The sequence below is a fragment of the Artemia franciscana genome, chromosome 9 (assembly GCF_032884065.1).
Source record: "Artemia franciscana chromosome 9, ASM3288406v1, whole genome shotgun sequence".
In the NCBI taxonomy this organism is placed as follows: Eukaryota; Metazoa; Arthropoda; class Branchiopoda; order Anostraca; family Artemiidae; genus Artemia; species Artemia franciscana.
In genome coordinates, this window is record NC_088871.1 from 34,791,921 (window position 1) to 34,810,440 (window position 18,520).

At 37.5% G+C, this 18,520-nt stretch overlaps 1 protein-coding gene across 1 annotated transcript in view; it reads left to right on the forward strand.

Moving 5' to 3' along the window:
• Window positions 1–240: 240 nt before the first annotated feature.
• The window catches only part of LOC136031327 (endophilin-A-like), a gene marked incomplete in the record, with an annotated part of 91,456 nt that continues 73,176 nt past the window's right edge, over window positions 241–18,520 (forward strand). The window contains 1 exon segment of the mRNA XM_065710809.1: window positions 241–350.

The following is an 18,520-nucleotide window of genomic DNA, read 5'->3' on the forward strand; positions in this document are numbered from 1 at the left end:
CCAGGGATACTATGCACTTGACGGACTTATTAATAAGCCAAACCCTGCTCTGTCGCAATATCTACCCAAATGTAACTCCATCCCTAGTCCTCGAAAGGATCATTTGGAGAAAACTGACGGTACTGTACCACCACACTTTACACTTGGTGAACCTGCTGAGCTGCCCATACTCTTTGGTTTCAAGTTCAAGATGCTTTCAGCGGCCTCTAGAAAAAGTGGTTTTGAGATTTTCTTTCTATTTCGATAGAATTTAACATTTAAATGAAAACAATAAACATCACAAGAGGTCTACTTTATAAATAGAGAAAGGCTATAAAAATCAGTAAAGGGAACTCTTTTTTCTCTTGAAGGTATTTAATTCCAATCATTTTGTTGATTTATGGCCTAATCGTTACAGTTATCCACACGTCTTTTCATGATTAGCTTTCAGTAGACCTGTTCTGTTTAAGGGCAATGGCTACAACACATCACTGTCAATTTGCAATTTAATTTTTTTTGTGGGGAGGGGGTAGTTTGGTAAACATATAATTTTTCTGTTGCTATTATATACATATAAGGTGAACATTATGAACATGCTACTCTATGCTTTTTGTTCTTTTATAACACTAGCCTACTGCTTGAATAGGACCAAGGCTACTTCAATAGCGTCCCCTCTAGCCCCCCCCAACAAAAAATACTGTAGCTACACCCTTGCCTATAAGTAGCCTTGTAACCTTAACCAAACAACATATCTGATATGCTACCTTTTTACCAGGATTGTGGATCATTAAAATGAGGCCATATATATCCTTTGATAATACACAGAAGTTGACCTAAGATATCAATGGAGATATGAAGAAGTTGGCCCTAATATATGAATCGAAGTTTGCTGATTTTTACTAAATTACATTACCTTTTGTACTTATTTTTCACTGACAGTTGGTTCATTGAGGCTACCAAACAAAGTAAATTTAAAAAGCAACAAAATCTGCCAACTTATGCATATAATCTAAGGCTTTTATGTCCTATCCCATTAGGGGTGGTATGCCAAGTTTTTGTAATGGTAGCAATTTTATATTTGGAAAGGACATTGAAAGGTGCAACAAATGCCATGCTCATCTTGTAGTTAGCAAAATTATATAAAACTTGAATTGAAAAGAGTAGGTAGGCTAATTGCAAAATTGGGGTTATGCCAAGATTCCTATTCTGTACTAAGCACTATAACAGGTGTTTGTGGCAACAACCTTCATTTGGTGTCCCAGCAATTACTGGGCCTTGTTAATATCAATCCACAAATAAAAGTCTATTGGTGATAATTTCAGCCATTGACTGCCCTGCCCAGCGTGTAGTGATTAGGCTGGATATTATGAGGATGATGATTCCAAAATCAGATTAATCACAGGTAGGCTAGATGGCATTATACACAGTGGCATAACATATTTGTGAATCTAGGTCAGATTTAGAAAAAAGTTACTAGAAGATAAAACTTGGCTATGTCCACAACTTACTTTAAATTGTTGCTTAGAGCAATCTAAGGATTCCCTCCTTGTAGACTCCATGAAGAATTAGCCTAAAGGCAAGTTGAAGACTCATGGGCTGGCCAATCATATTTCCACTCAACACACTCCATTCAGCATCCACTCTTGATTTGAAATTGTCAAGACAAGTTGCAGAAAAATATATTATGACAGTCTATTTCAAAGGCTAGTGGCTCTGTTTGAAGAGAGCTGATTTCTCTGGTGGAGTCTGCATGACATCTTAGACAGTTTCTTTGAGTGACATCTGGTAGATGAGGTGGCAGCAAACAAGAATAAATCAGGGACAATGTTTGTTGAAATAAGTTTGAAGGCAGTTACAACATCTCTGTGTTTGTGCCTATATGTTTGGCTTGGTAGTTTAAGGTACTGAAGATGTTCCCAATAGAAGACTGTTTGGAATTTGCTAATCAATTTTGTTGCTTGCCTTTGGACTGCTTCTAGGATGAAATTGTCTTTTTTTGTAAAAAGGGGATGCAAGTGTCATGCCAACTTCAAGTTTAGGTCAAATAAGAACTTTATATAGGGTTGTCATGAGTCCTGGAGAGTTGCTGCTGATAGTATTCTTTATTACCTTGAATTGCAACTTGGAGCAATTGAAGGATTTTCTGTCCTGTAGCATTGCTCAGCATTTCTTCAAAAATCACCATGTGGATTGATTTGGAATTGTTTTGAATATTAAGTTGGTTTTATTGACTAGGGTTTATGCTCTGGTCTGGGACTCCAAGGTGTCCCATTCCAGCCTCCATTCCTTATTGTTCCACTCCTTGTCAAGTGAGACTTTGAATTCTTTGATGGTCTTACTGGATACAGTACAATTGCTCAGGGAGTTCCACTGGTCTACTACCTGGTTGGTTAGGAAGTGATGGCATTCCCTCCTATGAGCATTGACCTTTATGAGCTTCTTAGAATGACCCCTTGTTTGCTGTGATGAATTGATGAAGAAGAGACCATGAATTGGATTGTGTTGACTCAATTTGTAAGTGTTAATCATATCACCCCTTTTTCTTTGGTAAGTCATACTGCATAAATTCAGAGTTTGCAGTCTCATTGGGTAAGGAAGATGTTGGCATCTGTCTACTATCTTTTTTGCTCTCCTCTGTATTTTCTCTATCATGTCCTTGTCCACTTTGTAGAAGGGAGATGCAATTGACATGCCAGTTTCTAGCCTTGGTCTGACAAGACTCTTGTATAGCTTGGTGATTGTTTGTGGAGATCTAGTTGTGAATGTTTGTTTAATTGTCCCTAAAGCACAGTTACGTTAGCTACAATCTTTTCAGTATGACTTTGAAACTTTAACTGGCAGTCAACTATGACACCCAAGTCTCTTTCCTCTGTAACTGCAACTAGAGGTTCTCTTTCACCAGTTATTTGGTTTTGCATAGTGTAAATATGTTTTTGATTTTTTTTGCCAAAATGTAAAACTTTACATTTACTTGAGTTAAATTCAAGTAGCCATTGTCTAGCCCAGTCATCCAGCTTGTCAAGATCAGCTTGGATTGAGGCAGCCTCCACCCAAGATGATGCCACCCCAATGAGCTTAGAATCATCTGCATAATGTGTGAGAAGATTTTAGAGTATTTCAGGAGCATCATTGATATTACCTTAAATCACAGCTTGGAGTGAAATAAGGACTTTTGATCCTGTTGAATCACTCCTTTTGATGACAGTTGCATACGTGGCTGATTAGATTTTGGTGGAAGATTCTGGTGCATCCCAGTCAAATCTCCATGGTTTGTCACTCCACTCAGAATCCAGACGGCATTTGAATACATCTGTTGATTCAGCAGAAACAGTGTTCTCCTTGAGGTTGTTCCAGAGGTTCACAATCTGGTTTGAGAAGAAGCTGCATCTTGGTCCAGTCCTTGCATGAAGTTTGCAGATTTGTTTTGGGTGTCCCTGTGTGATGTGGGAGGGATCAATCACCCAGGAGCTCATTTTCTTGGTTGGTAGATAGGAGTTTATGTGCCTGGATCATATCCCCAAGTTTCTGCCTGTAGACTAAAGAGGGGAGGTTGAGTTCCTTCAGCCATTCACTGTAGGGCTTGTCTGCCATACCGGCAATCAGCTTAGTGGCCCTTTGTTGGATTTGCTCAAGCACTACCTTATCCTTTTTGAATTGAGGGGTGGCCAGGATGGTCCCCACCTCCAAACATGGTCTTACCAGTCCTTTGTAGAGCTTGGTGATTACATGTCTACTTCTGCTAGTAATGCTGTGTTTAATGATACCTAGGGCTCTGCTAGCATTGGCTGAGATCATCTGTGAGTGGGAGCTGAATTTCAACTGGGAGTCTACAATAACTCCAAGGTCTCTCTCCTCCTGAACATGCTCCAGTATGTGGTCACTTCTAGGGATTTGGGTCATTAGGTATTGTTGCTGGGAGTTGCTGTGTCCAAAGTGTATGACCTTGCATTTTTTAGCATTGAAATCCAGCAACCATCTTTTGACCCAGGAGCACATGTGGTTGAGATCAGTTTGAGGGATTGGTGGGCAGAAGGGGTATTTGCAGGACCTGTGAGTTTTGAATCATCTGCATAGAGAGTGGTTTTGTTACTGGTGATAAGGGCTAGCTCATTTACGTATATATTGAACAGGGTAGGGCCCAGGACACTGCCCTGTGGGACCCTCCTGGTGACTTTGACTTCATCAGAGAGTGTGTGACTGTTTGGTCCATTGGTCACTTTCACTTGCTGCATTCTGTCCCTCAGAAAATCCTCGATCCAACTGATCACATCTGGACTAAGAGACAGGGTGCATAGCCTGTGAATGAGGTAGTGGTGACAAACCTTGTCGTAAGCTTTGACTAGATCCAGTAGGATTAAATCCACTGGTACTCCTTTTTCTAAGAGGTCAGTTACAAGACTGTAAGACTCAAGAAGGTTTGTATCCACTGATCTCTTAGAACGAAAACCATGCTGGCTACTGCTGATGAGTGAGTTAGCCTCAAGATGGTTAATGATGTGTTTGTTCACAATTCTCTCCATGAACATGCATGCCACACTGGTAAGGCTGATAGGTCTATAGTTTGCTGCTGAAGTTTTGCTACCCTTCTTATGAATTATTTGATATCTAGAAGGATCTTGTGCTTTAGAACTCTCATTTTAAATCCCGATCTGATCCGGCGACATTGAAGGGAGTTGGAGGGGGAAACCAGAATTCTTGGAAAACGTGAAAATCGAGTATCTTACGAATGGGTGATCGGATCTTAATGAAACTTGATATATAGAAGGATCTTATGTCTCAGATGCTCCATTTTCAATTCGAATCGGATCCAAGGACATAGAGGGTTGGAGTGGGGAAACAGAAATATTGGAAAACACTTAGAGTGGAGAAATTGGGATGAAACTTGATGGGACGAATAAGCACAAGTTATAGATACGAGATTGACATAATTGGTGCGGATCCGTTCTCTTTGGGGGAGCTGGGGGTTGTTAAGTTGGATAAATTGGAAAAAATGAGGTATTTTTACCTTAAGAATGGGTGACCGGATCTTAACCCTTTAAGTACTGAATTATGAAATCAATAGGAAAAAAAATATTTGAAGGATATTTCTAGATGAAAAAAAATCACTGAACTCGAATATGGAGTCACATTTTCGATATCTGGTTCAGGGTTCGAGATCATGTTAGATCATATCCTTTTAAAAGGACATCCATTCTTAGTGGAGTATTCTTTTCAAATAATGCCATGTATTTTTGTATCAGACAAAACTAGTAACTACTACAAAAGTATAAAAGAGTTCACCTCCTGTGGTAGGAGAGAAAACAGTTCCTCTTGGGAACAAGGCACAGTACAATTCCAAGGCACTTGCTGCATAGGATTTTTGTATTCCTCTGACAAATTCGGCAGCGTTTTTGATCTTTTCCGAATTCAGGAAAATGCTTGTATCCGTCATGATGCCCGTCTCTAGGGGGGGGGGGTAGGCTGTGTAGGTATATTTCATGGAGGAGTACCTTTGGCTTCCAGAGATAATGGATAATTCCAGAGATAATAATCTACCAGGGTGTCTTTGGGGTGTGCCAGAGTATCCGTGAGAGCATGCAATGAAGGCTTTGAACTTCAGTAGAGGCATTGGTTTGTCATTGGACTGCCACCAGTGACGACGATAAATAAGCCAGGCATTGACTACTGCACTGTCAAGAACGTAGTAGAATATGTGCATATACTACTTTCTTGCCTTCAGGTTTGAGCGATAGAGCTCAATAAGCATATCAGCCTAGTCCACACCACCCATGTACTTGTTGTACTCTTTGATCACTGCGGACCTTTCGATTTCCCTATATTTCTTCTCGGAGGAGTTCCAATGTCTACAGGTATTCTTGGTCTCAACTGCAACATAGTTCGACACAACTGTGACCACTTTGTTATCATACCAGCACACCGAGCAAACTTCTGTCAATTTCTAAACTCTCCAGTCGACGTGCCCCATACGAAATCGTTTCATTTCCTTTTCTTCCATCAGTTCGCATCCTGAAAGACGGTTCTGGCAAATAGTCCCAACGCAGTCATATCCAATTTCCTTCAGATGAACAACAAGGTCTATGCTCGAAAACCAATTGTCGAAAAATATCTTGGCCCCGCTTTGGGATCCAGAGATCTCAAGAGCTCATAACAACATCTCCACCAAGACCAAAGGGTCCAGCTTCCACAGTTCCTCAGCCTTGGGCCGAGTTTTTACTTTGAGCTGAATATATACTTTGAACCCCCACTTGTTTGGCTTGTTTGGGAGATACAGCCACGTGACATATCCATTCCTTGAATGGGATAATCTGTTCATTAATACTCTGTCTTTCTTCAGACTCAGTTCTTATCAAATTTTCTGACAGCAGGTCAACTGTGGGCCTCACCTTGAACAAATCATGTCCAGGATCGTTTTTTGGCTTGAACTTACTGTTGTCATTGAAGTGTAAGTACCTTCAAATCAATGTGAAACAGTCTCAGGATATCTTTCCAGAGAGGAGAGTATAGTTCAGCTCCTCCCAGTAGAGCTTGTAGCTAGGCAATCTTATTATTCCCATGTAGAAAGCTACTGGAAGGTAAGAGTAAATCTCTTGTTTTATGACATCGATAAATTTGTTGTCCTTCGTCATTGCATAGCGATTCGTCTCTAACAATATCTTATCAGTAATTTCATCAGAGAAAAACATGGAAAAATATTCGGCTGGGGACATGGACTCTGTGGGTGGGGGAGTATATGCACATATAACGTGCTGATATTCAACATAAGGTTCGAAGTCCTTGTAACACCACTTGTATTCGCCCCTATTTCGTCGGTTTCCCTTTTTGCTGATGGTTGCTGATCTTCAGTTGCCCTGTCAGAGCTAGTAGAGGTCCCAGGCTCTTCAAGATCATGGAACTCAAGAAAGTTATCGGGAGAGAGCCTGTCTCACATTGGTTCCAGCTGCGTTAAATCGTAGAAGTCGGTTAGTTCGGAGTTCAGCAGCAAATACTGGCTATCACTCTCGTCATCACCGGAATCTGAAAGATCCGACATCTCGGAAACATCTCCATCTTGTAGTTCCATAAACATTTCTAGGGCTTGTTCTGGTTCAAAATTTCACCGAGCGCGCAAGTTTCGTGACTTCTTCAATGCCTTCTCAAACTTGTAACCCATCTTGAAATATACTTCGGATATAAATTAGTTAAAACATATTCAAATATATGAAATACACTTATTATTTACCTTCAATGTTCTTTCATGCAATAGCCGTCAAGTTGTTGACCCTTACGGACGGATGTCTTTTCAAAAGGACAGCTTGTCAGAAACTAGTTCATAGACCAGCATTGTTACCGTTGGATCCTAGCCTCTTATCAGATTCTAATTTAACACAATCTAACTACACTTTCATTTTTTTAAAATTTTTGAAAGTCATTTAATAATTTTAATAATATTTAAACAAGTACCCACCTTTCACCCCTTTCTGGACCTCTCACCAATCTTGGCCTAGCAACTGAACTGAGTGTCACACCGCCTTGTGCGACATCTTGTTTGACGTGTCTTGAACTGCTGAATCATGTAAAAGATAGTATACGCTGATTGAAACCATACACGAGTCATTGCTATCAATCAAATGTGCTTATCCTTTTAAAAGGATATCTGGACTTAAAGGGTTAATGAAATTTGACAATTAAAAGGAACTCATGTCTCAGAGCTCTTCTTTAGAATCCCGACCAGATCTGTTGTTATTGGGGGGAGTTGGAGGATGAAACCGAAAATCTTGGAAAACGCTTGTAAATGTCGTAGATACGTAATTGATGTAACCGGACTGGATCTGCTCTCTTTGGGGGAGTTAGGTGGTGGGGTTCAGTGCTTTGACGAGTTTAGTGCTTCTGGACGCGCTAGGACGAAGAAAATTGGTAGGCGTGTCAGGGAGCTGCACAAATTGACTTGATAAAGTTGTTTTCCCCGATTCGACCATCTGGGGGTTGAAGGGAGAGGAAAAATTTGAAAAATTGAGGTATTTTTTAACTTTTGAGTGGGTGATCGGATCTTAATGAATTTTAATGTTTAGAAGGACCTCGTGACTCAGAGCTCTTATTGTAAATCCCTACCGGCATTAACCGTCTGATTTTCCTTTTAAAGCAATCTATTGATTCTTAGAATTTTGCTAGAGCTCTTACCATATGAGCTCATGGCTCTTGGCTCGTCTTGACCTCGTCACAAGTGCCATATGAGCTCTCAGCTCTGGTTCATATACACTATTAAGTAGCATATTCAAACAGAGACTGTAAAATATTAGTCATGAAATGAAGATTGTAAATATGTTCCCTCCGCTCCTTCACGTTGAATCCCTTGGATTCCTCCTAAAATAGTATCATGGCTACATCACTGTTAATGCTATGTTTTTATTCATGTCTGCAATTACTCTTTATTCTTCATATTTTCGAGGACCTTTGAAAGAATACTTAAACGGTGAGGGGATGGGTAGTTGTGAAAATACATTAAAAAAACTAAAAAAAAAATCTAATTCCTAGGATTTACATTAAACTGACGCTTGCTGTGTTGTCCCCTTTGTGTTGCTGTTTGGGCGGCTGCATTGCTGCCATCGCCACCGGTTTTACCGTTTTTATTTTACCTCCCAATGTGCACGTCCTATACATCTCTAAGAAACGTGCAGTAAAAAAACGTTCGGTGAAACAAAAGCTCTGTAAAAATGCCAATTGTGTTTCGGGCCTTAACCTTTCAACCCTGATATTTCTACGTCTCTCAGTCGTACAAAAAAAAAAAGATTTTTCATGTCATTTAATAGATGGAAGATAATAGGTCTTCCTGCAAACATCAATGAAAAGCAAAACCAGCTTGCAAGTTTTCCATCAAAAACCAAATTCTTAATTTTTGCTAATTTTGAAGATACAAGGTGTGTTTTGAAAATCAGTTCAGTTTTTATTATTCTCCTCAGCTGTGCTCTGATCACAATCCTACATGTGAGTGGCAGTTACTTTGAATAGAATGACACCTTTATGAGATTGTTGCTGGTTATTTACATGTTATACTTATTACTTATTTATAATGGTATTAGCCTAGAATTGGAATTATTGGGAAGGAAACATGTTAAGAAAACAACTGTTACTTCACAACGTGTAGAAAAAATGTAGTTGTCACATTTTAAAGGTGCTTCTACTATACCTGACCCCCAACTTTACGCTAGGCTAAAATCTAGGCTAGGCCAGATTAGGGTATAAGTGTACTGTTAGTCCTCTATAGCCTATAAGGAACCATGTCAAGAAAACAATTCTTACTTCATAATATGCAGAATAATCCTACTTATCATATCTTGCAGGGGGAGAACCTTTATCTTCACTTCTTTCCTTGTTATGTAAGAAATTTATCAATTTCATAGAAACTATATTAACAGATTATATACCCCACCCCCTAATTTATTTATTAAATCCAAAAGTTCAGGGTATATAGTTGCACATGAGGAGGGGGGGGGGGTTAAAGCTCATTTCTCTCATAAATGAATGTTAAATTTGGATTCAGGATTTGACTCTGACTATAGAGGTAAGTTTGAACTTTACCCCATCCCCCTAATGTGCAAATATATATCCTGAATTGGTATAGGCTATAGGGGCCGGGGTTAAGTTCATTTCCAGTGCAAATGCATGTCAAATTTTGATTCAGGATGCAATTCTGACTAAAGAGGTAAGTTTATTGCTTAGCTATTTGAATAGTCTGTTAATATAAACCTTACCCCTTCATCTAGCATTTCACTTGTAATCACCTTGAGACTTACCATGGTAAAATTAGTTTGTTAACTGGCTTGTTGTGTCTAAAATGGTTAGACAAAAACTATTATATTTGTACCCTTCATATTTAACATAAAAACTATTATATAAGTATTATATTATATTTTCTAAAAGACAAAAACTATATATTATTTTACATAATGGATCAACTTGTGATAAGAAGGAATGTGCAAGAATGAAGACAAAACAAGTGACTTTAAGAGAGTTTACCTGCATGCTAGAAGTATCCTGAAAGGAATAGTTGAACACAACCAAATTTTATATTCTGTACAGTAGCAAAAATCTAAACACAATTTTCAAGCCCTGCATGAACAGAAGGATTGTACCCTTCACTTTTAACTAAGCTAGAAAACACTTTCATACTAAACTACATTTGAGATGGGTTAGTTTTTGTCGAACCATTTTAGACACAACAAGCCAGTTAACAAACTAATTTTACCATGGTAAGTCGCAAGGTGATTACAAGTGAAGTGTATTTTCACTTTTGAAATGTATTTCACAAAGTGTATTTTTGACTTCACAAAGAGATACAAAAAGAGTGAAGTTACATTTTAGTGTAGAAAATTTGGCCCTGACTTTGTACGTCAACATCAATATACAGTGAATTCAGATGATCTGCCTACATTAATTGTACTCGACAGCTACCTATACGTAGAAGAAGAAATCTAAAGAGGAGATAAAAGTCATTTTTATGTATATATACATTTTTTTATCAATAAACAAATTTGCAAACATTTTTAGAACATCTTAATAGTAGGGCACTGAAATCAATATTATACAGATACGAAAGTGTATTTTCCACTAGGAAGTCATTCAGGCAAGGGTTGTCTACGTAAATGTCGAGAAATTCATTATAAGTATAGCCACATCATCGGAAAACAAAAAGTAATAGTGGTTGAAAACCATAGCTTTTAGACGTTAAATCTTGTGCTCTCTTCTGGTTTCGAATTATAGTTTTCTCTCCACTTTCAATAAAGCTGTTGATGTGCGGAGTGTAGAATGCGTATGGTTGGTCAAGGTGATTAAAAATTTCTATATTCTACGCTGTTTGAAAGATGCATAGCCATTGACCCGTCTTTACGTTTTATGGCTGGTATTAACAATGATAAGGGGTATTATTAACACTTTGAATTTTTTCAAGGATATTCAAGGGTATACAATAGGATTTGTATTTGGACACGTATGGATCCATATTAAATAGGCTGATTATTTGATTTGTGTTCATGGTGCTAAGTCTAGTAGAACACTGCCCTCGGGAGTGATTTCCCAGTAAGTTTCAAATTAATTTAATGAGATTGATGCAATACTCTCAGGTAATGGCCCGACAAAGGTATACTCTAAACGTACGCTTCCTGATCGTAAAATACTCAAACATTGAGTGCAGGACAAAGTCCAATACAATGATATAATGAGTTTTCACACACACTCTATCGATTCTACATTTTCAAATAGTTGTGAATCTCGATATAGGGACTGCATTGGTAACTTATACAGTGTCCCATAGGATTTATCAAAGGATGAATTGTAGAGCGGGTGTCCGTTTACGTTACGCACAAGAGAGGAAAGTCCAGACATTTCCAATTTGTGTGGGGAAATTGTCCACGATCCTATTGCACTAGAACTTTTTACAAATGTCAATGCCGGTTTTGAAGGAATTTCACTATTGATAAATGAAGAGTCGGTTATGGTGTGTGAACCCGTGGGAGTATAACACTGAATGGTGATTGTATGAGGAACAAGTAGTTTGACATTATTTCCAGTAGCTTTCACTGCCAAGGCAACAGAACTAATAACCTGTTGCTTTTGTACAGGAAGTATTGCCGAGGCGAGAGAGACTCCCATATCGGCTGCCGTAGCAAATACCTTTCGCAAAATGAAATTGGTTGGGGCAAGCGTTAAATATTTGTCCACCTTAATATACAGTGTTAGCCATTGGGGTATATTAAGTACCTCATGATTTTTTTTCTCCACTAATTGTAAGTCAGTAGTTGTTCCCTCTCTAACTGCAGCTGACTATCTAAATAGTTTTTCCTAGGAGCGTTGTATATTTCTTTATTTTTCGTTCGTTGAAACATCAAGAGTTCACAATAGCAGGGTTCCCCTTCTACGCGTTCTTGAACGTAAAACCAGTCAAGATCACATTCATCATTACAATATAAAATATCTTCATTATATCCCTGTAAACACTTCCAATTTGGGACTCTGCCAGTTAATATTAACAACTCGACTAGGTTATCCTTTAGAAATACCAAAAGTTTTGGCCATGATTACATGTCATTTTCGACCCATTCAATAGCATGATGTCTTATAGAAAAATTGGATTTGATTTTCCTTATATTAATTGCTATGTTGCTGCTCTTCGTCCATGACAAATGGGTCATGGACTCGGTCAAGGCCCAAGGCCTCGACCAAGTCCGTTGATTTTGAATTAAAATCAATTAGTTGTGGGCATCAAGCCAAGGCTAATTGTAGAACAAGCCAAGACAGATAGTCTGAGTCAGTGAGAGGAAAATCTGGCATAAACCCCTTTTAGGATTGCATAAAAATGATGAACGACAAAGGTTGTTCGTCTGTGTCGGGCTATGGTCTTGGCAGTTGGTTTGCTAAGCTGTTTTGCTCTGCACTACGTTTGGCTAAATAATATATTGTAATGGCTGCCGTGGATTTTGCATCCTCTACACTACACGATTGGCGCTCTGGCAAGGAATTTAAAGAAAGTGTTTTGGAAAATCTCAGGTCCGGTGCATGATCCTTGGTGAGTGTTTGAAATATCGACGAAGTGGAAAAGGTTTGAAAGGGTAGACAAGCACTGCATCCCTCATCAGTCTCTACTCAGGTCAGAAACAAAAGACATCACTCTTGACAAAGAAAAAGAAACCAAGAAAACCAAGGAAGAAAATTTTTAGATCAAAAAAGGATTTCTTTTCTTAGAATGAAATCGCATATCTACCGCTTATAGAATCCCATCCATCAATCACTTCATCTTTAAAGCTATTCAATGCAGAAAATGCTGATGTGAGTGTAAAACATGGCTATTATGAACAATTCTACCCCCAACAACCGCTCTCTGAAAACATCCACTTTCAAATCTATTCCAATGCTGATTAATTTGTGGATATTTCTTCCACATTTGTAGGTTTACATGTGGTAGTCAAGAAATCTGACAATGAAATGCCAAGTCTTACTGATGGAATATCCAATAAAAATTGTTTATTACATAATATATTTCGACCAATCCGTGGTTACATAAATGGAATGTTGATGAGCACTAGCAATAATCTCAAAATATACGAGCCACATACAGTTCATGTTGATGACAATGTCATATCAGTAATTGAGGGGTTCAGCCAATGGATATGAATACAAGACAGAAACTGACACAACAACTGTACTTAGAGAGGTGATAACTAGTGACTTAGATTTAGTGGGGGAAAATAAATCATCAGATTTTTAATATACCTCAATGGCTACCACCGAATATTAAGGTGGACCATAAAATTAACGCTTCCACCACCCAATTTCATTTTGCGAAAGGTACTTGCTACAGCCCCGTTGTAATAGTGTCTCTTGCCTCGGAAAAACTTCATGTACGAAAGCAACAGATTATTGAGTTTTGTTGCTTTGGCAGTGGGAAAACTGAGAGCTTGTGGAAGTAATATAGAACTACTTGTTCCTAATACAATCACCAATCAGCGTCATATTGACACGGGTTCATACACCTTCACCGACTCTTTATTTATCTATGGTGGAATTCCTTCAAAACTGGAATTTGCATTTGTAAAATGTGCTATTGCTATAGGATTGTGGACAAAGTCCCCACACAAATTTGGTATTTTTGGACTTTTCGCTCTTCTGTGTTAAGTAAATGGAATCCCACTGTACAATTTATTATTTGATAAATCCTATCAGAGACTATATGAGTTGACAATGCAGTCCCTACATCGAGATTAAAAACTATTTGAAAATGGTATAACCAGTAAAATATTTGTAAAAACTCATGATATCATTGCATTGGACTTGTCCATCACTCAAGATATGAATATTTTACGAACGGGGAGTTTGCGTTTAGAGTATACCTTTGCCGAGCCATTAGCTGAGAGTATTGCATTAATCTCATTAAGGTAATTTGAAACTTACTGGGAACTCACTCCCAAAGGCAGTTTTCTACTAGAACTAGCAACATGAACACAAATCAAATAATCAGCCTATTTAATATGGAAATATTCATGTCCAAATACAAATCCTATTGCATAGCCTTTGATTTTCTAATGGAGGTCCATGGAACGTAAAGACAGGCCATTGGTTATGCATCTTTCAAACAGGGAAGAATATAGAATTTTTTGACCCCTTTGGGCTACTAAATGCACTCTACACTCCGTACATCAACTACTTTATTAAAAGCAGTGAGAAAACTATCATTCAAAACCAGAAGAAAGTGCACGATTTACCAACTAAAGGCTATGGTTTTCGTCCACTATTATTTTTCAGTTTCCGATGTTGTGGCTATATTTATAATGAAATTTTCAACATTTACGTATACAATCATTGACATCCTAGTGGAAAATACACTTTCATACCTGTATAATATTAATTTCAGTACCCTATGATTGAACTTTTCCAAAATATTTGTAATTTTTTTATAAATAAAAAGTGTATATATACGTCAATATGGCTTTTTTCTCCTCTTTTTTCTCCTCTACGCATAAATATCCGCCGAGAACAACTAATGGTAGCTGATCATCTGAATTCACCGCATATTGATCTTGACGTACAAAGTCAGGGTCACATTTTCTACAGTACAATTTAACTTCACTCTTATTGTATCTCTTTGTGAAGTCAATGATACATTTTTCATTCATATTGTAAAATTCACGTGTTTCAGTTTGTTTATTTGAAGCAATATCACATACAGTGTTTTACAATAACTTTCTGTAACAGCCAAATAAAATCATTAGGCTTATACTCATAGTAGCCATTGTCTTCACAGCAAAGACGTAGAAATCAAATTCTCTCGTTATTCCAACAGTTGAAGCATAGAACTGGCTCTTCATCCCAATACAATTTAAAACCACGACGATACCAGTCTTTTAAAAATGAACTAAAATCTGGTTTAGGGTTCTTTCCAATCATATCAGGATATGTAATCTCCCACTGATCACATTTATCATAGTGACAATTGTAGCATAGGAATCCTGTAGTGTAAGATTCGCAAATTTCTTCAAGAGAGGAATTACAATCTTTAACTCATACTGCATACCCTCTATGCAACTCACCCGGATTGTATAATCCACATTTTTCATCATACTCGTCAACAACTGTACAATTTTTACAGGATGATCAACTGCCCAGTGTATACGTGCATAGTGGACGTGTATAGATTATTTTTTCAGTGTTGACTCGCTCACCGCCAAAATGAAACTGACTTACGGTCGATAAAGAGAGTGTTCTTTTTTAGTTCTAGAGAGAGAGGAGTGATCGAGTTCTACTTCGGTAATATCCATTTAGAGAGGTGAACGGTGACATACCAAAAAATATCTATAAAAAAATTTTCGGTTTATGAACAGTTTATTTCATAAATGTAATAATTTGTCACACATTTTCACATGTTGGTTCAAGTTATTGTACTCAATATTTTCACTATAGCATAAGGAGCTTGAAGCCTATGTATAGGCAATATACTAAGTTTTGCTGCAAAACATTACTGCTCCTCCAATTTGAATTTGCTCAGTGATATTATATATCTTGCATACATTTCATTCTATTCAAGGCTTAGTGGATATTCTCTTGTAATTTCTACCGCTACGTTTGTTACTCTTGTCTTTGTATCGTTGTTGCTGCTAGCTCCACTATCAACTTCTAATAGTGTAAAACAAACCACTCATTTTGTTGCTTTATGTCTTGTCAAATAAAAACTTGATGAAAAAGATATATTCAAATGCTTCTCTCTCTGGATACTACTTTTTTACTAGTATCAAATACATTGAAAATTAAGTCTTATATTGGATCTGGTTGCTGCCGCTGGTTGCTAGGGCCTCATGGCTATATGCAAATGAAGTTCCCATGGTAGTATGGGAATTGTTTAGTCGTCGGCCCTGTTACATGGATATTAGCCGGTTATGCTAATGATGTTCGTATGGTAGTAATTAGAGCCTCAGGCGCCTCCTCTGTAGAATTGTCTAGAAAACTATTAATACCTTTATTTTTGTTCTTTATTTTCAACTTCCCAAAATTCAAAAATCGCGTCACCAGAAGAATTTTTTCAAAGAAAAAATGATAAAAAACCTAATAAATAATAAGTTCCTTAATAAAGGTGTCAACTTACATTGTATTTTTGAAACAAAATTCTCTTTTTCTGGACGTAAATGTTGCCATTTGTTCATTCCATTGAAGAGAACTGACAAAGTTTAGATGACTTTGGTGATACTGTTTCTCTACCTCAACCCTAAACATGACAGATAAAAAAGAATATTAAAAGACTTGCGTACAGAAATAATTTGTAAAAGTAGATGGTATCTTTTCAGACCCATGGAAAAAATACTCTTTTTGGATCTCTAAGTTTTGTTTTTATTATTCTGAGAAATTATTTTGCTAATGTGTCTAGGGAACTGTCGAAAATTTAATTGAAAATTAAATCGAAAATTTAATTGTCTAGTATCTGTAGTATTGTCTAGGAAACTATTAACACCTTATTTTTTTGTTTGCCTTTGACTAAATGCGGTAGCTGTCAACCTCTCAAAAATTTAAAAATTGTGTCACCAGAAGAACTTTTTTAACTTTTTTCAAAGAAAAAATAATAAAAAAGCAAAGAATAAGTTCCTTATGGAGCAAGTACCTTGGGTCAATGGGTCACAAAGATGATGATTTTTAGGGGCTTACTTTCCTTTTCTGACTTTTGCACGAAAGTGATAGATTTCCACTTGAAACTTGTGGGGTAAGTAATTTTAGGTCGAGAGGGTAGAGTAGAAGGATTTCCAGGAGCAACTGCCACTTCTGATCCCCCCTCTGCTATATTTTACGCATTAAGTTAAGCATTCACTAGAAATTTAATAAGCAGGTGCAAACCAAGGCGCTAGCTAGCTCTAAAGTTTTATCTTCCGGGGGCTTATCTTTTATTACGACGGCCGGGCGAACCACGGCCCGTAATAACCGAAAATTGAAACACGTTAAAAAATTACTGTCTACTGTAAAGAGAAAGAATTGCCACTTGAAGCCGTTCACTAGGGGTTATAAGAACGCATCTTACAAAACTATGAAAACCGCTTTCTTGCAGGTTCTCCCTGCATATTTCTTTCAATTTTTTTTTCTACCAGGGTTAGTAGGCTTCAGCAAGATCGTAGATAGATGTTTTAACGGCTCATTTAAAAGGTACTGTGTCTGTTTATGATTATTATCAAAAAGTATTATCACAAAGTGCTGTGTAACTCAAATATGACTCTTTTGGGGGTCATATCCTGAGTGGAAGGACTTGGACGAGTAATTAGGGTGCCATTCTGTTCTCCATGGTCAAAACCCTTAATCAGGGGTTTACTATTACTCGTCTTGTATACTTTTCCTCGAAAACCCCTTCGTAAGTGAATACTAAAAACACGTTTGAAAAAAGTGCCCAATGAAAAAGTGCCCAATGAAAAAGTGCGAATGAATAAAGTTTTTCTGACGGATGTAAAGAGTATAGTTGAAATGAACAGAACTTACTGCTTCGTATATTACGCAAGATGTATCTACAAAACAGTATAAACAGTAAACAGTATAAAGATGTATAAACAGTTCAGTTCAAGTGAACTGAGTCACTATCTGTGTAATCCTGAATGGCAGCGACTTACTGTTGGAAAAAACAACAACATAAATTGTACCGTAAATGAGGGAGGCTACCCCTTCCTCAGCTCTCGCTCTTTACGCTCTAAAGTCTTAAAATTCTTTAAAAATATATCTCATTAAAATTCAGCATTTCTTGTGCTTGAGCAGTATTTCTGAAAAATTTTGACAAAAAGTCGAACTCTAGCGTAAAGAGCAAGGGTTGATAAAGAGGCAGCCACCCCCACATACGAAACAATTCATGTTCGATGTTGCTACTCTTTACTTTCTGTTGAAAAAACTTGTTTTTTATTTAATTTTGACCGTTTTTAATCCCCCCTCCATCTAAAATTTCTCACGGAAAATACCCCCTCCCCTGTGGAAAATCCAAATAAAAAAAATTCCACTTATTTTCCAATAACAAGCATCATATGTGAACAATGGGACATTTGCGTAACTTGCAGCCCTTTCCCTAGGGACTATGGGGACCATGTCATCCCGGAAGGTATAGTTATATTACCTTTTAACTATGCTGAAGGAAATGACTATTCCAAATTCTGATCAGATGTCGTTGGGGTAAAAAGGGACATGGGACTTAGACATGACTTTATTAAACAAGAAACGATATACATTAATCTTATACAAAGGAGACAGGGAGGCAACTCATTTTGTCTCCTTTAACAATAGACAGAGAAAACAGAAGAAGGAATTACACCTCAATAACTCACACGGAGTACATAGAGAAAGAGAGAGAGAGAGAGAGAGAAGAAGCGGAAAAAAAATCGACTCGTGGAGACACGGATGGGACATACAAACTAATTTATAAATAAATCACTTTACGTTCAGTCCCCGCTACTATAGGCAGAAAGAACTATCTCTTTCAATTTCTTTTTATATGTATAGAGTGATCGTGATTCGCTTATTAAATCAAATAGTGTATATTTATTAGCAATCTCAGGAAGTTGAT